Genomic DNA, 20317 nt, shown 5'->3' with positions numbered 1-20317 from the left:
AAAAGTGAAAGTGAAGTCGCTCAGTCGTGTCCGACTCTTCGAGACCCCATGGTCTACAGCCTACCAGGCTCCTCCGTCCATGGGATTTTCCCAGGCAAGAGTACTGGAGTGGGGTGCCATTGCCTTCTCCAAGTAGGTCCCTAGGTTACCCATAAATTCTGTCTGACTTGGCTATAAATTGGAGATTCCTATAACCTCCTCTGCACTGGATTTGATTATTTGGTGGAGTAACTCACAGAACTCAAGGAAACACTCATCTTTGTCAGTTGATGAAAGGATATGATAAAGAACACAGAGTCAGATGAAGAGTTACACAGGCAAGGTCTTGGAGGGCCCCAAGTGCAGGAGCTTCTGGGACGTCCACATGGAGCTGGGATGTATCACCCCTACTGGTATGTGAATGTGGTCACCCATATGGAAGCTCTCTGATCTCCATAGAATTGGAAATTTTATGGAGGCTTCATTACACAGGTATGATCATTGATTAACTATTTTTGGCCTTTGCCTTTTCTCTCAGTGAAGTAAGGGGCCAGGCTTTCTAGTCTTGCTGATCTTTCTGGGGACCAGTCCCTATCCAAGAGCCATTTAAGGGTCCACCAAGAGATGCCTTATTAGAACAAAAGACATTCCTAGTATTTTTTTTACTCAGGAATCTGCAGGGGTTTCAGGAGTTCTATGTCAGAAAGGACGTCAAAGACAAGTATCAGAACTAGAGATACTCCTAGTATTCCTTTTCCCTAGGAAATTACAAGGGTTTTAGGACTCTGTGCCAGGAATCAGAGGCAGATGACATCATGATTAGAACATTCTCTTATTTCATACCATAGTACAGAAAGACTTGAGATATCCTGATAAATCAAAGAAAAAAACAAAAAAATTCTCTGAAATGAAGATAAAATTGAATTTTGATTAAAAGAACATCCTATGTTCCAGAAATAGTGATACAGAATACTCAGGACCAAGATATACCCTAATTAAACTGCTGCATATTAAAAGGGGAGGGGAGGTGAAAGTTTACTTTTTTTCCCCCCTAAACCAATCAAGCAACCAAGAGACGGGGATAAAGAAAAGGAAAAAAGGAGGACTCTTAAGTTCACAGAAGACAATAGAGAGTGCAGATTCCATGAGGTTTTCTTTCCTATCAATTGGTGCTATTTTCCTGCCAATTGGAAGGAAATGGAGCCTCAGAAGGAAAAGTGGAAGAAAAGAACACCGTATCACCTCTTCCTTTCTATTCCCTCTCTCTTCAATTGCAAGACATGCTGTTGCACATTCTCTTCTGAGTTACCAGACTAGGTAAAGGCACTTTCCTCACCTGAGAAAAATCCCTTGCAGAAAGGAAATACTAAGGAAGTGACCACAACGGAATTGGAGAAAAGAAAAAAGCTAATAAAAAAAAAAAATCTATTACTTGTCTTGAACAGAACTGAATGTCTTAAATTGTCTAAATCAAAAAGTCTTCAAGCTGTAAACTGAAAAAATCAAAGTAAATTAGCAAGGCATGAAAGTTGGGGGAGATGCAAAATTGTCAATAAAATATTGTCTGTCTCAACAAACTGTGTCCAAAATAAAAGCAGATAGCTGGACACACGCACAGAAAAGTATTTAGATTTCAGTTAACCCAGTGCTTATCATTTCAGACCAATTATATAGTGACAGAAAATAAAGTGAGGGATTTTCTCCTTGAACCAGATCTTCATATTAAAATCCATTCCATAGATGTAAAAAGCAGATCAGTGTAACTACAAAGTATATATATTCTTGTATGAATTAGTTGTGAATATAAAAATCAGGGAACATTTCACACAAGGACAGGCACAATAAAGGAGAGACTGGGCAAGGACCTAACGGAGCACAGGAACTATATAAAAAGGTTATAACGACCCAAATAACTATAATGGTGTGGTCACTCACCTACAGCCAGACATCCTGGAGTGTGAAGTCGAGCAGGCCTTCAGTTCAGTTCAGTCGCTCAGTTCAGTTCAGTTCAGTTCAGTTGCTCAGTCATGTCTGACTCATTGCAACCCCATAAATTGCAGCACGCCAGGCCTCCCTGTCAACCACCATCTCTGGGAGTTCACTCAACCTCACGTCCATCAAGTCGGTGATGCCATCCAGCCACTCAACCTCACGTCCATCAAGTCAGTGATGCCATCCAGCCATCTCGTCCTCTGTCATCCCCTCTTCCTCCTGCCCCCAATCCCTCCCAGCATCAGAGTCTTTTCCAATGAGTCAGCTCTTCGCATGAGGTGGCCAAAGTACTGGAGTTTCAGCTTTAGCATCATTCCTTCCAAAGAAATCCCAGGGCTGATCTCCTTCAGAATGGACTGGTTGGATCTCCTTGCAGTCCAAGGGACTCTCAAGAGTCTTCTCCAACACCACAGTTCAAAAGCATCAATTCTTCGGCACTCAGCTTTCTTCACAGTCCAACTCTCATATCCATACATGACCACAGGAAAAACCATAGCCTGGACTAGAGGGATCTTTGTAGGCAATGTAATATCTCTGCTTTTCAATATGCTATCTAGGTTGGTCATAACTTTTCTTCCAAGTAGTAAGCGTCTTTTAATTTCATGGCTGCAGTCACCATCTGCAGTGATTTTGGAGCCCCCAGAAATAAAGTCTGACACTGTTTCCACTGTTTCCCCATCTATTTCCCATGAAGTGATGGGACAAGATGCCATGATCTTTGTTTTCTGAATGTTGAGTTTTAAGCCAACTTTTTCACTCTCCTCTTTCACTTTCATCATGGGCTTTTTAGTTCCTCTTCACTTTCTGCCATAAGGGTGGTGTCATCTGCATATCTGAGGTTATTGATATTTCTCCCAGCAATCTTGATTCCAGCTTGTGTTTCTTCCAGCCCAGCGCTTCTCATGATATACTCTGCATATAAGTTAAATAAGCAGGGTGACAATATACAGACTTGACGTACTCTTTTTCCTATTTGGAACCAGTCTGTTGTTCCATGTCCAGTTCTAACTGTCGCTTCCTCACCTGCATACAGGTTTTTCAAGAAGCAGGTCAGGTGGTCTGGTATTCCCATCTCTTTCAGAATTTTCCACAGTTTATTGTGATCCACATAGTCAAAGGCTTTGGCATAGTCAATAAAGCAGAAAGAGATGTTTTTCTGGAACTCTCTTGCTTTTTCAATAATCTAGCAGATGTTGGCAATTTGATCTCTGGTTCCTCTGCCTTTTCTAAAACCAGCTTGAATATCTGGAAGTTCACGGTTCACATATTGCTGAAGCCTGGCTTGGAGAATTTTCAGCATTACTTTACTAGCGTGGGAGATGAGTGCAATTGTGCGGTAGTTTTAGCTTTCTTTGGCACTGCCTTTCTTTGGGATTGGAATGAAAACTGACCTTTTCCAGTCCTGTGGCCACTGCTGAGTTTTCCAAATTTGTTGGCATACTGAGTGCAGCACTTTCACAGCATCATCTTCCAGGATATGAAATAGCTCAACTGGAATTCCATTGCCTCCACTAGCTTTGTTCATAGTGATGCTTTCTAAGGCCCACTTGACTTCACATTCCAGGATGTCTGGCTCTAGGTCAGTGATCATATCATCATGATTATCTGGGTCATGAAGATCTTTTTTGTACAGTTCTTCTGTGTATTCTTGCCACCTCTTCTTAATATCTTCTGCTTCTGTTAGGTCCATACCATTTCTGTCCTTTATCGAGCCCATCTTTGCATGAAATGTTCCCTTGGTATCTCTAATTTTCTTGAAGAGATCTCTAGTCTTTCCCATTCTGTTGTTTTCCTCTATTTCTTTGCATTGATCGCTGAGGAAGGCTTTCTTATCTCTTCGTGCTATTCTTTGGAACTCTGCATTCAGATGCTTATATCTTTCCTTTTCTCCTTTGCTTTCTGCTTCTCTTCTTTTCACAGCTATTTGTAAGGCCTCCCCAGACAGCCATTTTGCTTTTTTGCATTTCTTTTTCACAGGGATGGTCTTGATCCCTGTCTCCTGTACAATGTCATGAACCTCAGTCCATAGTTCATCAGGCACTCTATCTATCAGATCTAGTCCCTTAAATCTATTTCTCACTTCCACTGTATAATCATAAGGGATTTGATTTAGGTCATACCTGGATGCTCTAGTGGTTTGCCCTACTTTCTTCAATTTAAGTCACTCAGTTGTGTCCAAGTCTTTGCAACCCCATGAACTGCAGCACGCCAGGCCTCCCTGTCCATCACCAACTCCCGGAGTTCACTCAAACTCATGTCCATTGAGTCAGTGATGCCATCCAGCCATCTCATCCTCTGTCGTTCCCCTTCTCCTCCTGCCCCAATCCCTCCCAGCATCAGAGTCTTTTCCAATGAGTCAACTCTTCCCATGAGGTGGCCAAAGTATTGGAGTTTCAGCTTTAGTAGGAAGCATCAATATGAACAAAGCTAGTGCAGGTGATGGAATTCCATCTGAGCTATTTAAAATCCTAAAAGATGATGCAGTTAAAGTGCTGCACTCAACATGTCAGCAAATTTGGAAAACTCAGCAGTAGCCATGGGACTTGAAAAGGTCAGTTTTTATTCCAATCCCAAATAAGGGCAATGCCAAAGAAAGTTCCAAGTACCATAAAATTGCACTCATTTAACATGCTAGTAAGGTAATGCTCAAAATCCTTCAAGCTACGCTTCAGCAGTATGTGAACTTAGAACTTCCAGATGTACAAGCTGGGTTTAGAAAAGCAGAGGAACCAGAGGTCAAATTTCCAGCATTTGTTGGATCATGGAGAAATCAAGGGAGTTCCAGAAAAAACATCTGCTTCTAATTCATTGACTATGCTAACACCTCTGACTGTGTTGATCACAACAAAACACAGAAAATTCTTAAAGAGATTAGTGTATCAGACCACCTTCCCTGCTTCCTGAGAAACTTGTATGCAAGTCAAGAAGCAACATTAGAACCAGACATGGAACAATGATTTGGTTCAAAATTGGGAAAGGAGTATGACAAGGTTGTATATTGTCACCCTGTTTAACTTATTATCATAAGAAATATTGGGCTGGATGAATCAGAAGCTGGAATCAAGATTTCCAGGAGAAATATAAACAACCTCAGAAATGTAGATGATGCCACTATAATGGCAGAAAGTGAAGAGGAACTAAAGAGCCTCTTGATGAGGGTAAAAAGGAAGAATTAAAAAGATGACTTGAAACTCAACATTAAAAAACTAAGATCAGTTATACACACTGGGGATTGGTTCAAGATGGCAGAATAAATGGACATGCATAAATCCCCTCCGGTGAGATGACCAAAATAACAACTAGCTGTAGGACAACTATTGACAGGAGGACACTGGAACCCATCAGAAAAGATATTCCATGTCCAAAGATAAAGGAGAAGCCACAGTGAGATGGTGGGAGGGATGTAAACAAGATAAAGTCAAATCCCACACCTGCTGGCTGGACGACCAACAAATTGGAGAATAATAATACCAAAGAAATTCTTCCACTGTTGTGAGAGCCCCATGCATATCAGGCTTCCCAGCCTGAGGATCTGGCAAATGAATTAGGAATCCTCAGGGAATCTGACTTTGAAGGCCAGCAAGATTTGACTGCAGGACTTCCATAGGACTAGAGGAAACAGAGACTTCATTCTTGGAAGTCACAAACTAAATCTTGTGCACACCAGGACCCAGGGGAAAGCAATGACCCCACAGGAGACTGAACCGGACCTACTTACTAGTGTTGGAAGGTCTTCTGCGGAGCTGTGGGTTGGCATTGGCTCACCACAGGGACAGGTGCAATGGCAGCAGCAGTCCTGGGAGATGCCCCATTGCATGAGCCCTCTTGGAGGTCACCATTAGACCTATGATAGAGCTCTAGATACCAGGGCAGGGTTGCCTCAGGCCAAATAGCTAACAGTGAGAGAGAGCATCACTACCCATCAGCAGACAATCAGATTAAAGTTCTACTGAGCACAGCCCTGCCCACCAGAGCAAGATTTAGTTTTACCCACAGCCAGTCCCTCCCATCAGGAAGTTTACACAAGCCTCTTATCCTCATTCACCAGAGGAGAGGCAGAAGGAGCAAGAACTACAATCCTGCAGCCACCAGGATGAAAACCACATCACAGAGAGTTAATCAAAAAGAAAAGGCAGAGGATTATGTTCCAGGTGAAGGGACAAGATAAAACCTCAGAAAAACAGCTAAATGAAGTGGAGATAGGCAACCTTCCAGAAAAAGAATTCAGAATAATAATAGTGAAGATGATCCAGGATTTTAAAAAAAGAATGGAAAAGATGTGAAAACTGTTTACCAAAGCCCTAGAAGAAATAAAAACATACAGGAACAATACACTGGAAGGAATCAATAGCAGAATAACTGAGGCAGAAGAATGGATTAGTGATCTGGAAGAAAGAATGGTGGAAATCATTGCCATAAAACAAAATATAGAGAAAAGAATGAGAAGAAATGAAGACAGCCTAAGAGACCTCTGGGACAACATTAAGTGCACCAACATTCACATTATAGGGGTCCCAGATGAAGAAAAGAGATAGTATAGACTTGAGAAAATATTTGAAGAGATAATAGCTGAAGACAATATTTTAAGAGATAAAACCTCCCTAACATGAGAAAGGAAATAGTCAACCAAGTCCAGGAAGCAAGTATGGAGAGTCCCAGGAAGGATAAACCCAAGGAGGAACACACTGAGATACATAAATGAAAATGACAAAAATTAAAGACAAACCCAAGGAGGAACACACTGAGATACATAGTAATGAAAATGACAAAAATTAAAGACAAAGATAAAATATTAAAAGCAACAAGGGGAAAACAACAAATAACATACAAGAGAACTCATGTAAGATTATCAGCTGATTTCTAAACAGAAACTCTGCAAGTCAGAAGTGAATGACATGATATATTTAAAGTGATGAAACAATAGAACCCACAACCAAGAATATTCTACCCAGCAAAATTCTCAATTAGATTTCATGGAGAAAATCAAAAGCTTTAGAGACAAGCAAAAGTGAAGAGAATGCAACACCATCAAAACAGCTTTACAACAAATACTAAAGAAACTTCTCTAGGCAGGAAACACAAAAGAATGAAAAGATCTATAAAAAATAAGCCCAAAACTATTAAGAAAATAGTAATAGAATCATACAGGTCAATAATTACCTTAACTGTAAATGGATTAAATGCACCAACCAAAAGACATAGATTGGCTGGGTGGATGAAAAATATGCATATATAAAATTTTTTTTTTTTTAAGAAAAATATGCACTTCCACTTACCACATCTCTCTACTTAACCCCCCAGATTGTATGTAATTATTTTATATTTTAGGTCAATCATGTTTCCATTATGGTTTGCAATTGTAATTATTTTTTATTTTCTGTTTGGCTATTGATAGTGAAAACTGATAAACATCCTCTACTATTATGTTTGTGATTATGTAACTACTATCTGTTTTATTACCATTGTATCATGATTGGTCCACAGAAAATAATAGAATTCTATATCACTAAAACTAACATTTAATAGAAAAACCTATAATCACTTTTTAAAGTCCAGATGCACATTAGAATTATTTTGAATTTTTTGATAAATACAAATGCCCAGATATTGTTTTTTTCTCCAAAGCTCCAGATGTGACTTTAATGAGCAGCAATGTTTAAAAACAACTGGACAAAGGATGATCTTTTACTTTAAAAAAAAAAAGAAAAGAAATACATGCAATCAGAGTTAAAGTCTGAATGAAGCAGCCTAGTTGTCTTCCCATACCTGCTGATGTGATTGCTCAGGGGAAGGATAAAACTGTATTAGTGACGATCCCTGGACCTCCCCCCATCCCCCCAAAATGAAAATATACACCATGAACTCACTGTTACTCTCATGAATAGGTTATTCTTGGAGCCAGACTGTACTGTGGGTTGTCATTCACACCTCAACATTCAAGGATATGCTACCATTAAAAGAAAAATATGAAGAAAACTGTAGGTGAATCTTCAGCTAGAGAAACCTGAACTTGACCTGAACTCAGGATAACTTCACCTGCCCAGCAAACAAGGCCTGTCCTTTCTTAACTTTTCCTTTCTATGGACAAAATTTACCTATCTGCTAGATTACACAGCATTGGTAAAAACGCAGCTCAAGCCTGAACAGAAGTATAATATGTCAATGTCATGTGTCACTTTATAGTCTCACCCACTTACTGGTAGACTGTGACAAGGCTAATGAGAGACTGCTATGTGGACCAACTTCTCACATTTGAGGAACCCTGCTTACTGGAGAACTCCATCAACTATTGTGAATGGACTGTGTCCTCTAAAACCTACAACACGTTTTTTAAAATAGCCCCTCAATTAGTACGTATTATAACTGATGATGCAAACACTACCTCTATATATCACTTAAGAACCCCTTTCTCTGGATGCCTAACACATGTTGATCTTTTATATTGGAAGGGGACCATCTATTATTCCACCCCATCCCCCATGAAAGCTCAGGTGTTATCCACTTAAATGCTATTTCCTACTTTATCTATTCCCGATATTAGCTTTTCTTTAGAACCCCTATGTAAGATTTTGCAAAGAAACCAAAGTATTACAAAACTACAAAATTACAAAGTATTACAATTACAAAAGGAAAAACATAATTGTACCTTAATAGAACATTCTGTTGTTACTATTATAGCTGATAAGTTAATGGATACAGGAGTTAATGTACAAAACATACTTCTTATTTATGGTGGGACTTGTTATTTACTACACCCACTACTGCTCAGGAATGGTTTTCTGCATTGTTTAACCCCTGGCTTATTTCTTTGATTATCTTGTTTCTTTTGACCATCTGGAATTGTTATTTGTCCTACATAATTAACAAGACTGCTCATGTTACTCATAATACTTTGCATTATTCCTATGCTCTTCAGCATACACAATCATGAGGTCAACTGTTTGGGAAGTTAAAATGGAAGAAGTCTTGGTTCAGACTTCAGAAGCAGGACAGCAATCCTCTGATCTTGTTTCTTTTCCTGCCTGGCCACTGCCCAGATTCCACTGCTGCCTGCAAGGTCAGCAAGTCAGGGGTAAGTACTTTAGATAAGGAAGGAAGTGGCCCATGGAATTCGTAAGCCCTTGGAGGCTTGACCAATCACACCAGGGTTTTTACAAAATCCTATGACTCACAAGATAAAATAAACAGCATTATAAAAATGTTAAAGTAAAACAAGAGCTACCTTTTTGTGCAGAAACTGATGATATCAGTTTGTGGTTTGGGACTATAAGCAGGAACTCCCAAAACTGAAGTCTCACTCGTGGAGTGAGCACACTGCCCAGGACATTTTCTTAGCTGGGATTCCAGATTGCTGTTACTCTGGACTTTCCAGCATGCTGCTTAAGTTTGGATGACATTTGGCCCCATTTGGTGATGTACATGCTGTTACTCTTCTCTATTGTTTCTATTTCTCTTTTCTTTTAATGACTGTATATTGAAATTAAGTTAAATAATCCTCTATTAGATATTGACATTGTTAAAATAAAATAAAATCATTGTTTAGGAGGTGCTAGTGGTAAAGACTTCCCTGGTGGCTCAGATGATAAAGTGTCTGCCTACACTGTGGGAGACCCAAGTTCAATCCCTGGGTTGGGAAGATCTCCTGGAGAAGCAAATGGCAACCCACTCTAGTATTCTTGCCAGGAAAATCCCATAGACAGAGGAGCCTCTTAGGCTGCAATCCATGGGAATGCAAAGAGTCGGACCCAACTGAGTGACTTCACTTTCACTTTCAGTGGTAAAGAACATGCCTGCCAATGCAGGAAACTTAAGAGACATGGGTTCAATCCTTGGGTCAGCAAGATCCCCTGGAGAAGGAAATGGCAACCTACTCCAGTATTGCTGCCTGGAGAATCCCCATGGACAGAGGAGTCTGATGTGCTACAGTCCATAGGGTCGAAAAGAGTAGGACGCGACTGAAGCAGCTGAGCATGTAAGATCATGGCATCCAGTCCCATCACTTCATGGCAAACAGAAGGGGGAAAAGAGGAAGCAGTGACATATTTTATTTTCTTGGGCTCCAAAAATCACTGCAGATGGTGACTGTAGCCATAATATTAAAAGACACTTGCTCCTTGGAAGGAAAGCTATGACAAACCTAGACAGCGTATTCAAAAGCAGAGACATCACTTTGCCGACAAAGGTCTGTACAAAGCTAAGATTTTTTCAGTAGTCATGTAGGGATGTGAGATCTGGACCATAAAGAAGGCTGAGAGCCAAAGGAAGAATTGATGCTTTCGAATTGTGATGCTGGAGAAGACTCTTGAGGGTCCTTTGGACTGCAAGGAGATCAAACCTGTCAATCCTAAAGGAAATCAACCCTGAATATTCATTGAAAGGACTGTGGCTGAAGCTCCAATACTTTTGCCACCAGATGCAAAGAGCCTACTCATTGGAAAAGACCCTGCTACTGGGAAAGACTGATGATAAAAGGAGAAAGGGGTGGCAGAGGATGAGATGGTTAGAAAGCATCACCAATTCAATGGACATGAATATGAGCAGACTCTGGGAGACAGTAGAGGAGCCTGGTATGCTACATCCTTGGGGTCACAAAGAGTAGGGCACAACTTAGGGACTGAACAACAATTACAGCTACCGCATAAACAGTAACACAGAAATCAAACCTCAAATTCTTACTAACATTATTTCCTAAACCCATAACATATCTCAACTTTCTTCTAAAATGAAAGTACTATCCAAATATCTTGGCTCAGTTACACAGATTAAATTTGCCTTACCTTTTATAATGAGCAAGCAACACCAGGACTACTGAGCTCAAGGGAAGCTCTCAGCAAATGAGTCACTCAGATTAAAAACAACTGGAAGCAAAAGAGAAAGTGACAAGGCTTAAGGCAGCAGGCAGGCAGAAATGGGAAATAAAATATGCTGATTAGTGCCAAAAAGAGAAGAGGAGGCAAGATGATCTTAAGGCTGCTTGGTTTTTGTGGGCCACTCTTAAAATGTCCAAAGGGAAAGAGGAGCAATGCAGTCTCTCATATTAGCCTAAGGAAGAAAGCAAGAAAGTAAGAGACAAGGACACTTCAAATAATTGGAGGTGGAGAGAGAAATACAACCAACGTCAAATGGTGGGAGAAAAATATGAAGAGGGCACTGGATTTGAGTTTCCTCTGTCATACAGCAAATTTCTACTGGCTATCTTTTTACATCTGGCAATACATATGTTTCAATGTTATTCTCTCAATTTGTCCCACCCACTCCTTCCCCCACTGTGTCCACCCAATACAATATTGTAAAGCCATTATGCTCCAATTAAAAAATAAAAAATTAAAATAAATACAGGGAGAGAATTTTGAGTTACCTGAAATTTTGAGTACCTCTTTCAGGAGGTACCTGAAAGAAGATAGTTGTCAAAGAAAGTAAATGCCCCTAAAAACAACAGATATGCTTTGACTCTTCAGAAAAGAAAAGTAGAAAAACAAAGCAAGGGCATCCTTGGAATTCAGTGACTTCTGCTATCACATCTTTGGGATTCACAGGGCAGACAAATGAATGGTAAAAGGCCCTTCAAAGATATGAAAAACTTGCAGACCTATGTCAGTGTATGCAACACTAAAAGCACAGGAATGTACAAAACTTAGAACTGTAATCAATATCCACACTTAGGATATGGAGTTGTTTTGCACATAAAATAAAAAGCTAAATTCAATGGGGAAAATTAGTTTGGAGGACCTAGGTCAAATTAAAAAAAAAAGACAAATTGCAAGACCAGAAGACAAATTAGAAGAGATATTGGTGAATGTATAATTTCCTTTTTCCTTGTCAATGGGGATGGAAAACTTTTTTCATTTAATGCTATGAAATATTTCAGCTGTGTCAGAAGACTATTTAATGTCATTAGTCATTTTTGATTACTTTCAATCCCAAGATTAAATTACATTTAGATAAATATGGCATGGTTCTTAAACTGAGAATTTAGACTTCTGTTGCAAGTAATAACAACAGCAGCAAAATTCTGGAACAAACTGGCTTAGAAAACAAAGGAAATTTTCTGAGAAACATAACTGAAAATTCTGGAAAGTGAAAGTGAAAGTCACTCAGTCATGTCCGACTCTGTGACCCCACTCATTGCAGCACACCAGGCTTCCCTGTCTATCATCAACTCCAGAAGCTTGCTCAAACTCATGTCCATTGAGTCGGTGATGCCATCCAACCATCTCATCCTCTGTTATCTCCGTCTCCTCCTGCCTTCAATCTTTCCTAGCATCAGGGTCTTTTCCAATGAGTCAGTTCTTCACATCAGGTGGCCACAATACTGGAGTTGCAGCTTCAGCATCAGTCCTTCCAATGAATATTCAGGACTGATCGATTTACCTTATGACTGACTGGTTGGATCCTCTTGCAGTCCAAGGAACTCACAAGATTCTTCTCCAACACCACAGTTCAAAAGCATCAATTCTTTGGCGCTCAGCTTTCTTTATAGTCCAACTCTCACATCCATAATAGACGGACCTTTGTCAGCAAAGGAACGTCTCTGCTTTTTAATATGTTGTCTAGGTTGGTCATAGCTTTTCTTCCAAGGAGCAAGCGTCTTTTAATTTCATGGCTGCAGCCACAATCTGCAGTAATTTTGGAGCCCAAAAAGATAAAAGTCTGTCACTGTTTCCATTGTTTCCCCATCTATTTGCCATGAAGTGATGGGACTGGATGCCGTCATCTTAGTTTTCAGAATGTTGAGTTTTAAGCCAGCTTTTTCACCTTCCTCTTTCACTTTCATCAAGAGGCTCTTTAGTTCTTCTTTACTTTCTGCCATAAGGGCGGTGTCATCTGCATATCTGAGGATATTGATATTTCTCCTCACTATCTTGATTCCAGTTTGTGCTTCATTCAGCCCAGCATTTCGCATGATGTACTCTGCATATGAGTTAAATAAGCAGGGTGACGATATACAGCCTCGATGTAACTCCTTTCCCAATTTGGAACCAGTTGTTATAACTGTTGCTTCTTGACCTCCATACAGATTTCTCAGGAGGCAGGTCAGGTGGTCTGGTATTCCCATCTCTTGAACTTTTCCACAGTTTGTTGTAATCCACACAGCAAAGGCTTTGGCATAGTCAACAAAGCAGATGTTTTTCTGGAACTCTCTTGCTTTTACAATGATCCAACATATGTTGGCGATGTGATCTCTGGTTCCTCTGCCTTTTCTAAATACAGCTTGAACATCTTGAACTTCTCGGTTCACTGTTGAAGCCTGACTTGGAGATTTTTGAACATCATTTTGCTAGTGTGTGAGATGAGTGCAAATTTGTGATACTTTGAACATCCTTTGGCATTGCCTTTCTTTGGGATAGGAGAATGAAAAGTGACCTTTTCCAGTCCTGTGGCTTAGTCCATGGAGTTCTCTAGGGCTGAATACTGGAGTGAGTAGCCCTTCCCTTCTTCAGGGGATCTTTCCAGCCCAGGGATCGAACCCAGGTCTCCCACACTGCAGGTGGATTCTTTACCATCTGAGCCACAAGGGAAGCCCAAGAATACTGGAGTGTAGCCTATCCCTTCTCCAGCAGATCTTCCCAACCCAGGAATCAAACTGAGGTCTCCTTCATTGCAGGCGGATTTTTTTTTTTTACCAACTGAGCTATCAGGGAAGCCTCAGACCAATTTCATCCAAGAATCATGTTACTGAGTCCTATGTTTCTGCTTTGCTCCACATGCAGTCCAGCTTTCCTTGTGGTAATAGTACAGCTGCAGGAGTCTCCTGGGCTTGACTTCCACACACTTTCAAATTCCAGTGAAAATAGTATTTTCAGCCAGCACCTCTTGTTTAGAAATTTCCCAGAAGCCCAATGCAACTACTTTTTGCATGTCCTAGGCTCACCTGGGTTACGTTCTCATCCCACCTAGCATGCTGGCCACCCAACTCCCTAACTGGTTTCTCCTGGGAGTACTATCTTAATTAAGTCATTTGTACCTAAATCTTTAGCTAAGCAGCTGCTTGTAGTAGAATATTTCCTAAGACACAAATGAATGTACTGAACCACCCTGGCAGGTTATCCTTGAAATTCCTGAATTGTTCTTTTTCATCTTAATATTTCTGCAAAAGCTGGCATTTCCCTCTGAACAAGACACTCATCTTCTCACATATTCCCTTTCCTAGGTTCTGTGTTGCTTCTCCCCTGTCCAAGCCTCCTACTTCACCTGCCCCTCTCAAATCTCTCCCATGTGCCCTCTGAAAACATTATTCCACACTAAACTGCCTTTTACCTGCCATAACCAGCTGAGATTTCTGCTGTTTCCCAGCCTCAATTGAAACCTGATTCATCCCCAAAGGTTCTATTTCCTTTTCTTCTCTTTTTTTCTTAAGAAAGGGTAACTCTTTTTCCACCTTCTCTCACATTGAAATCTACAGATAAACCTGGCAACCTACATTATACAACAATGATCTTTACAAACCTGTCTTTCCATGGGTACACTCCTATACCTTTCTCTGGATTTCATTATGAAAATCAAAATTTCTTCTGAAGTGACTCTTGCTCCTACACAGGAGGGCCCCTAGGAAGAGTCAATTATATTAAGCTGGATGGGGCATATATGGTTGGGTATAGTATTCTCTGTATCTTTCATAGATCTAAGGTGTTATTTTAGATCCACAAAAAGAGCAAATACCCTCTTTTAACAATACACGATAAGACTCTATACATGGATATCACCAGATGGTCAATACCGAAATCAGATTGGTTATATACTTTGCAGCCAAAGATGGTGAAGCTCTATACAGTCAGCAAAAACAAGAGTGGGAGCTGACTGTGGCTCAGATCATGAACTCCTTATTGCCAAATTCAGACTTAAGTTGAAGAAAGCAGGGAAAACCACTAGACCATTCAGGTATGACCTAAATCAAATCCCTTATGATTATACAGTGGAAGTGACAAATAGATTCAAGGGATTAGATCTGATAGAATGAGTGCCTGAAGAACTATGGACTGAGGTTGGTGACATTATACAGGAAGCAGGGATCAAGACCATCGCCAAGAAAAAGAAATGCAAAAAGGCAAAATGGTGGTCTGAGGAGGCCTTATGTTGAGAAAAGAATAGAAGCTAAAGGCAAAGGAGAAAAAGAAAGATATACCCATTTGAATACAGAGTTCCAAAGAATAGCAAGGAGAGATAAGAAAGCCTTCATCAGTGCCAACATCCATTGGATCATCAAAAAAGCAAGAGTTCCAGAAAAATATCTACTTCTGCTTTATTGACTTCTCTATCAAAGTAATGGAGTATAAATCAAAGAAAAGAAAAAATTTCAAAAAGAAAATCTATATAGAACCTTAAAAAGATGAGGAGTTAAAGAGGCCTTTTCGATGCAAATAAATCTTTGAAAAGATGTTAAAAGGCAGGGTAATTAGTTGTGAACTTTAACAGTTGCCATTTAAATCCCTATTTGCTCTCCATTTAAAATGAGAATGTGGAGGTTGAAAGAGTAAGCAAACTGCTCAAAGTCACAAAGATGTTCCAGCAGTGGACCTGAGTCCCATTCCAAAGCCTACTCTCCTTCCATTCCATGCTGTGTGCATCATCAAGAGGCTAAGAAGCCAATCATCTTTTGGGCATGTCCAGGTGTGACCATTACAGCTACACTTCTTTGGAGTGATATGGTTTCTGGATGTTCTTGCCTTCCAGGTGAACACTCAAACTCAGATATATAAAGTAAATAAAGTCAACTACAAAAAGTTGATCTTACAAAGCTCTCAGTGGTTTTTTGGGTTTTTTTGCTGCCCACAAAGACAGCTTAAGCAAAGAGAAAGACCTCCTTCACCCACTCACATGAGAAGCTCTGCTGTGGTCCACTTTGTATTTAATAGAAGTCACTCAGTAATTCGTAGGCTTCTCTGATAGCTGTTGGTAAAGAATCCACTTGCAATGCAGGAGACACCAGTTCAATTCCTGAATCGGGAAGATCCACTGGAGAAAGAATAGGCTACCCACTCCAGTATTCTTGGGCTTCCCTTGTGGCTCAGCTGGTAAAGAATCCACCTGCTTTGCGAGAGACCTGGGTTTGATCCCTGGGTTCGAAGATCCCCTGGAGAAGAGAAGGGCTACCCACTCCAGTATTCCACCCTGGAGAGTTCCATGGACTATATAGTCCATGGGGTCGCAGAGTCAGATGCAACCGAGTAACTTTCACTTTGACTTCACTTTCAGTAACTCTCCGTGATGTGACAGGAAATTTGCTACATATGTTATAAACATTTCTTTACGTGATCCCAGCAACAACGCTATAAAGTACATACTAATGTGACCATTTTATAGATGAGTACACTGTGGGGCAAGGAATTAAATAATTATTTATCGCAAATTCATAACCAATGGCAAGGTCTAAGTATAAAACACCTGCTATTAACCTCAAATCAAGATGGTGGAGTAAAAGGACTTGTGCTCATCTTCTCCTGTAAGAACACCAAAATTTCAACTAGCTGCTGAACAACCATCGACAGGAAGATGATGGAACCTATCAAAAAAAAAAGCTAACCCATGTCCAAGCACAAAGCACAAAGCAGAAGCCATAAAGAGATAGCAGGAGAGGAACAACTGCATTAAAATCAAATTTCATACCCGTCGGGTGGGCGACCCACAACTGGAAAACAGTAATACTAAAGAAGTTCTAACGCTGTTGCAAAGGTTCTAGGCCCCACATCAGACTTCCTGACCTGTGGATCCAGCTAATGGACTGGGAATCCCCAGGGAATCTAACTTTGAAGGACAGTGGGATTTGATTATAGAGCTTTCACAGGACTTGGGGAAGCAGAGACTCTTGGAGGGCACAACCAAAAATTTATGTGCACCAGGACCCAGGGAAAAGGAGAAGTGACCCCACAAGAGACTGAGTCGGACCTGCCTTGAGTGTTTGGGGGGATTCCTGCAGAGGCATAGGTCAGCAGAGGCCAGCCATGGTGGCAGCAGCAATCTTGGGAGGTGTATGTGTTAGGGGAAGCACACTGATTGAAACCACCCATCCTGGCCAGGTAACCATTTGTATGAGTTGTTTTATGACAGGAGATCCTGATAAGGAATTCGGAACTAATAAGCCACCACCAACCAGAAGAGTTTGGGAAAGGTCTAAAGGAGACACCACGTGTCCGTCCACTTCCCAGAATCCCTCTCGCTAGCATCCATCTTGGCTGAGTGATGTGTGTGCCACCAGGAAAGACTCTGAATTAGAACGATTGGTCAAAGACCACCCGGAAACTACTCCCATCACCATAAAACCCGATATTGCGAGCCCCGCGGCAGAGCAGTTCTCCTGGGTTCCCTTACCCTACTGCTCTCCACCCAGGTGCTCCTTCCCAATAAAATCTCTTGCTTTGTCAGCACATGTGTCTCCTCAGACAATTCATTTCCGAGTGTTAGACAAGAGCCTAGTTTCGGGCCCTGGAAGGGGTCCTCCTTCCTGGAACACATGGTGGCATAAATCCTTTTGGAGGGCTGGCCAGAGAGGAAAAAGTGATTTTTGTCCTCGAGCTATTAGGCCAATCCTTCCAGTTCATTTCCACAGATTCCACAGAAAGAATACCTAAGGAGTTGAGACAAAAGCCACCTGAGAGCCTCCTCTGGTCCACTAAGAGCTAGCATTACCAAAGGAAGAAGCCCATTGCACATCCAATCTGACTAGATCCTGTAATCCCTGATCTGTGCCCTCAAAAACCTCATGGTCACCAGCAGTGCCTCTATCTACATAGATCAGAGGCACAGCCATGACAAAAACTCTCTTTCAGGTTGCTGGCCCCTGAGGCAGGCAGCCAAGAGAGTGACCTCTAGCCTGAGAGACGTTCCTGGAGCCAGAGCTCCACCTCACTCCTGAATGTATTCTTGTAACTTTCAGCTCCTAGCAAGGCTAGGAACTTCTATACTTGGGGTCTAAGTAAAAGTACACAGTAACAGCATGGATCACAAGTCCCTTGCAAGTGGATGACCTGACAGATTAGGTTAGTAGTTTCAACTCCCAGACCGTTATGAAGTGGTCAAAGAGACCAGAAAGTTTCACTGAGAAAGGAGCGTTCGGTCCACAGGCTTCATCTATGTCTGGCTGCTCCCCTGGAGGAAACATTGAGTGCCTCTTGACATTAGCAGGTTGGTATAATCCCCTGACAGGGTTTCTGCCATAAACCATAGGAGGTCACCGTGGAACCGCAGATTAGGACACAGCTCTTGCTTTGCACTTGCTTGTGCATCTCTTTCAATCAATCACACACACAGGCACACTGTAGAGTTAGTAAGGTAAAGCAGAAAACGTGTTTACTAGGAGAACAAAGAACTAAATCTCTGAGCATCTTTACCTTGTCCTGAAGAATTCTGGATGAGCCACCAAGATGAAAGGTTGCTGCTACAAGTCATGACCCTGGGATTCTTGGCTTTTGGAGGAGAGGAATTCAATCCTGGGCCAGTGACGAGGCTTGATTGCTCAGAGCTTTTTGTGTAATAAAGTTTTATTAAAGTATAAAAGAGACAGAGAAAGCTTTTGACATAGACATAAGAAGGGGGACAGAAAGAGTGCCCCCTTGCTAGTTTTTAGCAAGGAGTTATATACCTTTTAGCAAGCTGCTAGTTAGAGAAAGGAAATGCCTCAAAACTGAGAGAGTTGCATCAGGCCCCTCACCCACAACATGCACTTTGAGATAACATTGGCACAAGGTGAGTCATTCAGGGCCATAAAACAATTGACAGGAACCTTGAAGAAAGGCAAATTTCCAAGCAAATACATAGTTCATTAACATAGCTTAAGAAAGATACTTCCATGAGAAAAATGCATTGGTTAGCTCAAGGTCTGAGATAAAGTTCAGTTCAGGTGGAGCCAGGTGTCTCCATAACAACACAGGATTAAAAGAGAAAGGAAAAAAAAAAAAGTTTGCCATTTGCAGTTTTATTTCCTCCTGCCCCTTGGGGACCTCAGGCCTCCCTACTGAGGCTGTTAACATTCTCACTACCAAACAGCCTATAGACTCCTGGACTGAGTCACCTCAGGCCAAACAACTAACAGGGAGGGAGCACAGCCCCATTCATCAGCAGAATTTGAATTAAAGGTGTACTGAGCATGGCCCTGCCCACCAGAGCAAGACCTAGGTTCCCCTCAGTCAGTCCCTCCCATCAGGAAGCTTGCACAAGGCTCAGCCTCATCTACCAGAGGGCAGATAGAAAAAGCAAGAAATACAATCCTACAGCCTCTAGAACAGAAACAACAATCACAGAAAGTGAACCAAAATGATCACATGGATCACAGCCTTGTGTAACTCAAAGAAACTATGAGCCACATGCCGTGTAGGGACACTGAAGATGGACAGGTCATGGTGAAGAGTTCTGACCAAACATGGTCCACTGTAGAAGGGAATGGCAAACCACTTCAGCATTCTTGCCTTCAGAACCACATGAACAGTATGAAGAGGCAAAAAAGATATGACACCGGAAGATGAGTCCCCCAGGTTGGTAGGTGTCCAATATACATATGCTATTGGGGAAGAGCAGACAAATAGCTCCAGAAAGAATGAAGAGACCAGGCCAAAGTGGAAACAACACTCAGTTGTAATGAAAGAACAGTCCAATATGGTAAAGAACAATATTGCATAGGAACCTGGAATGTTAGGTCCATGAATCAAGGTAAATTGAACATGGTCAAGCAGGAGATGGCAAGAGTAAACAATGATATCTTGGGAATCAGTGAAATTAAAATGGATGAGAATGGGTTAATTTAATTCAGATGATCATTAAATCTACTACTATGGGCAAGAATACCTTAGAAGAAATTGAGTAGCCCTCATAGTCCATAAAAGAGTCCGAAAAATGGCAGAATGATCTCGGTCTGTTTCCAAGACAAAACATTCAACATCCCAGTAATCCAAGTCTATGCCCTAATCACTAATGCCAAAGAAGCTGTGGTTCTGTGAAAACCTACAAGACCTTCTAGAACTAACACTAAAAAAGGATGTCCTTTTCAACACAGGGGATTAGAATGCAAAAGTAGGAAATCAAGAGATACCTGGAGTAACAGGCAAGTTTGGCCTTGAAGCACAAAATGAAGCAGGGCAAAGACTAACAGAATTTTGACAAGAGAACACCCTGGTCATAGCCAACAGCCTTTTCCAACAACATAAGAGATGACTTTACACATGAACATCACCAGATGGTCAATACTGAAATCAGATTGATTATATTCTTTGCAACTTAAAATGGAAAAGCTCTTGATACAGTCAGAATAAACAAGAATGGGAGCTGACTGTGGCTCAACCCTGTGGTTCATATCATGAGCTCCTTATTGCATAATTAAGGAAGAAATTGAAGAATGTAGGAAAAACCACTAGACCAC

The 20317-nt window shown here is 41.1% G+C and overlaps 1 protein-coding gene across 8 annotated transcripts in view; it reads right to left on the bottom strand.

Moving 5' to 3' along the window:
- Positions 1–20317, bottom strand: part of HHLA2 (HERV-H LTR-associating 2) — a 126303-nt gene that overhangs the window by 89910 nt on the left and 16076 nt on the right. For 2 of the 8 annotated variants that reach the window (XM_010838559.1, XM_010838561.1), the window contains exon 1: positions 10749–10881. The exons of 1 other annotated variant lie outside the window; for it this stretch is intronic. The gene's annotated coding sequence lies outside the window, so the exon portion shown is untranslated. Of the gene's footprint in view, positions 1–7838; positions 7919–10748; positions 10884–20317 lie in introns of those variants that run through there. 5 more of the 8 variants (XM_010838562.1, XM_010838563.1, XM_010838568.1 and 2 more) reach the window with 5 other exon arrangements.

This window comes from Bison bison, unplaced genomic scaffold (assembly GCF_000754665.1).
Source record: "Bison bison bison isolate TAMUID 2011002044 unplaced genomic scaffold, Bison_UMD1.0 scf7180017864098, whole genome shotgun sequence".
In the NCBI taxonomy this organism is placed as follows: Eukaryota; Metazoa; Chordata; class Mammalia; order Artiodactyla; family Bovidae; genus Bison; species Bison bison.
Note: the sequence above shows the minus strand (reverse complement) of the source record. Positions and strands in the feature narration are given on the sequence as shown.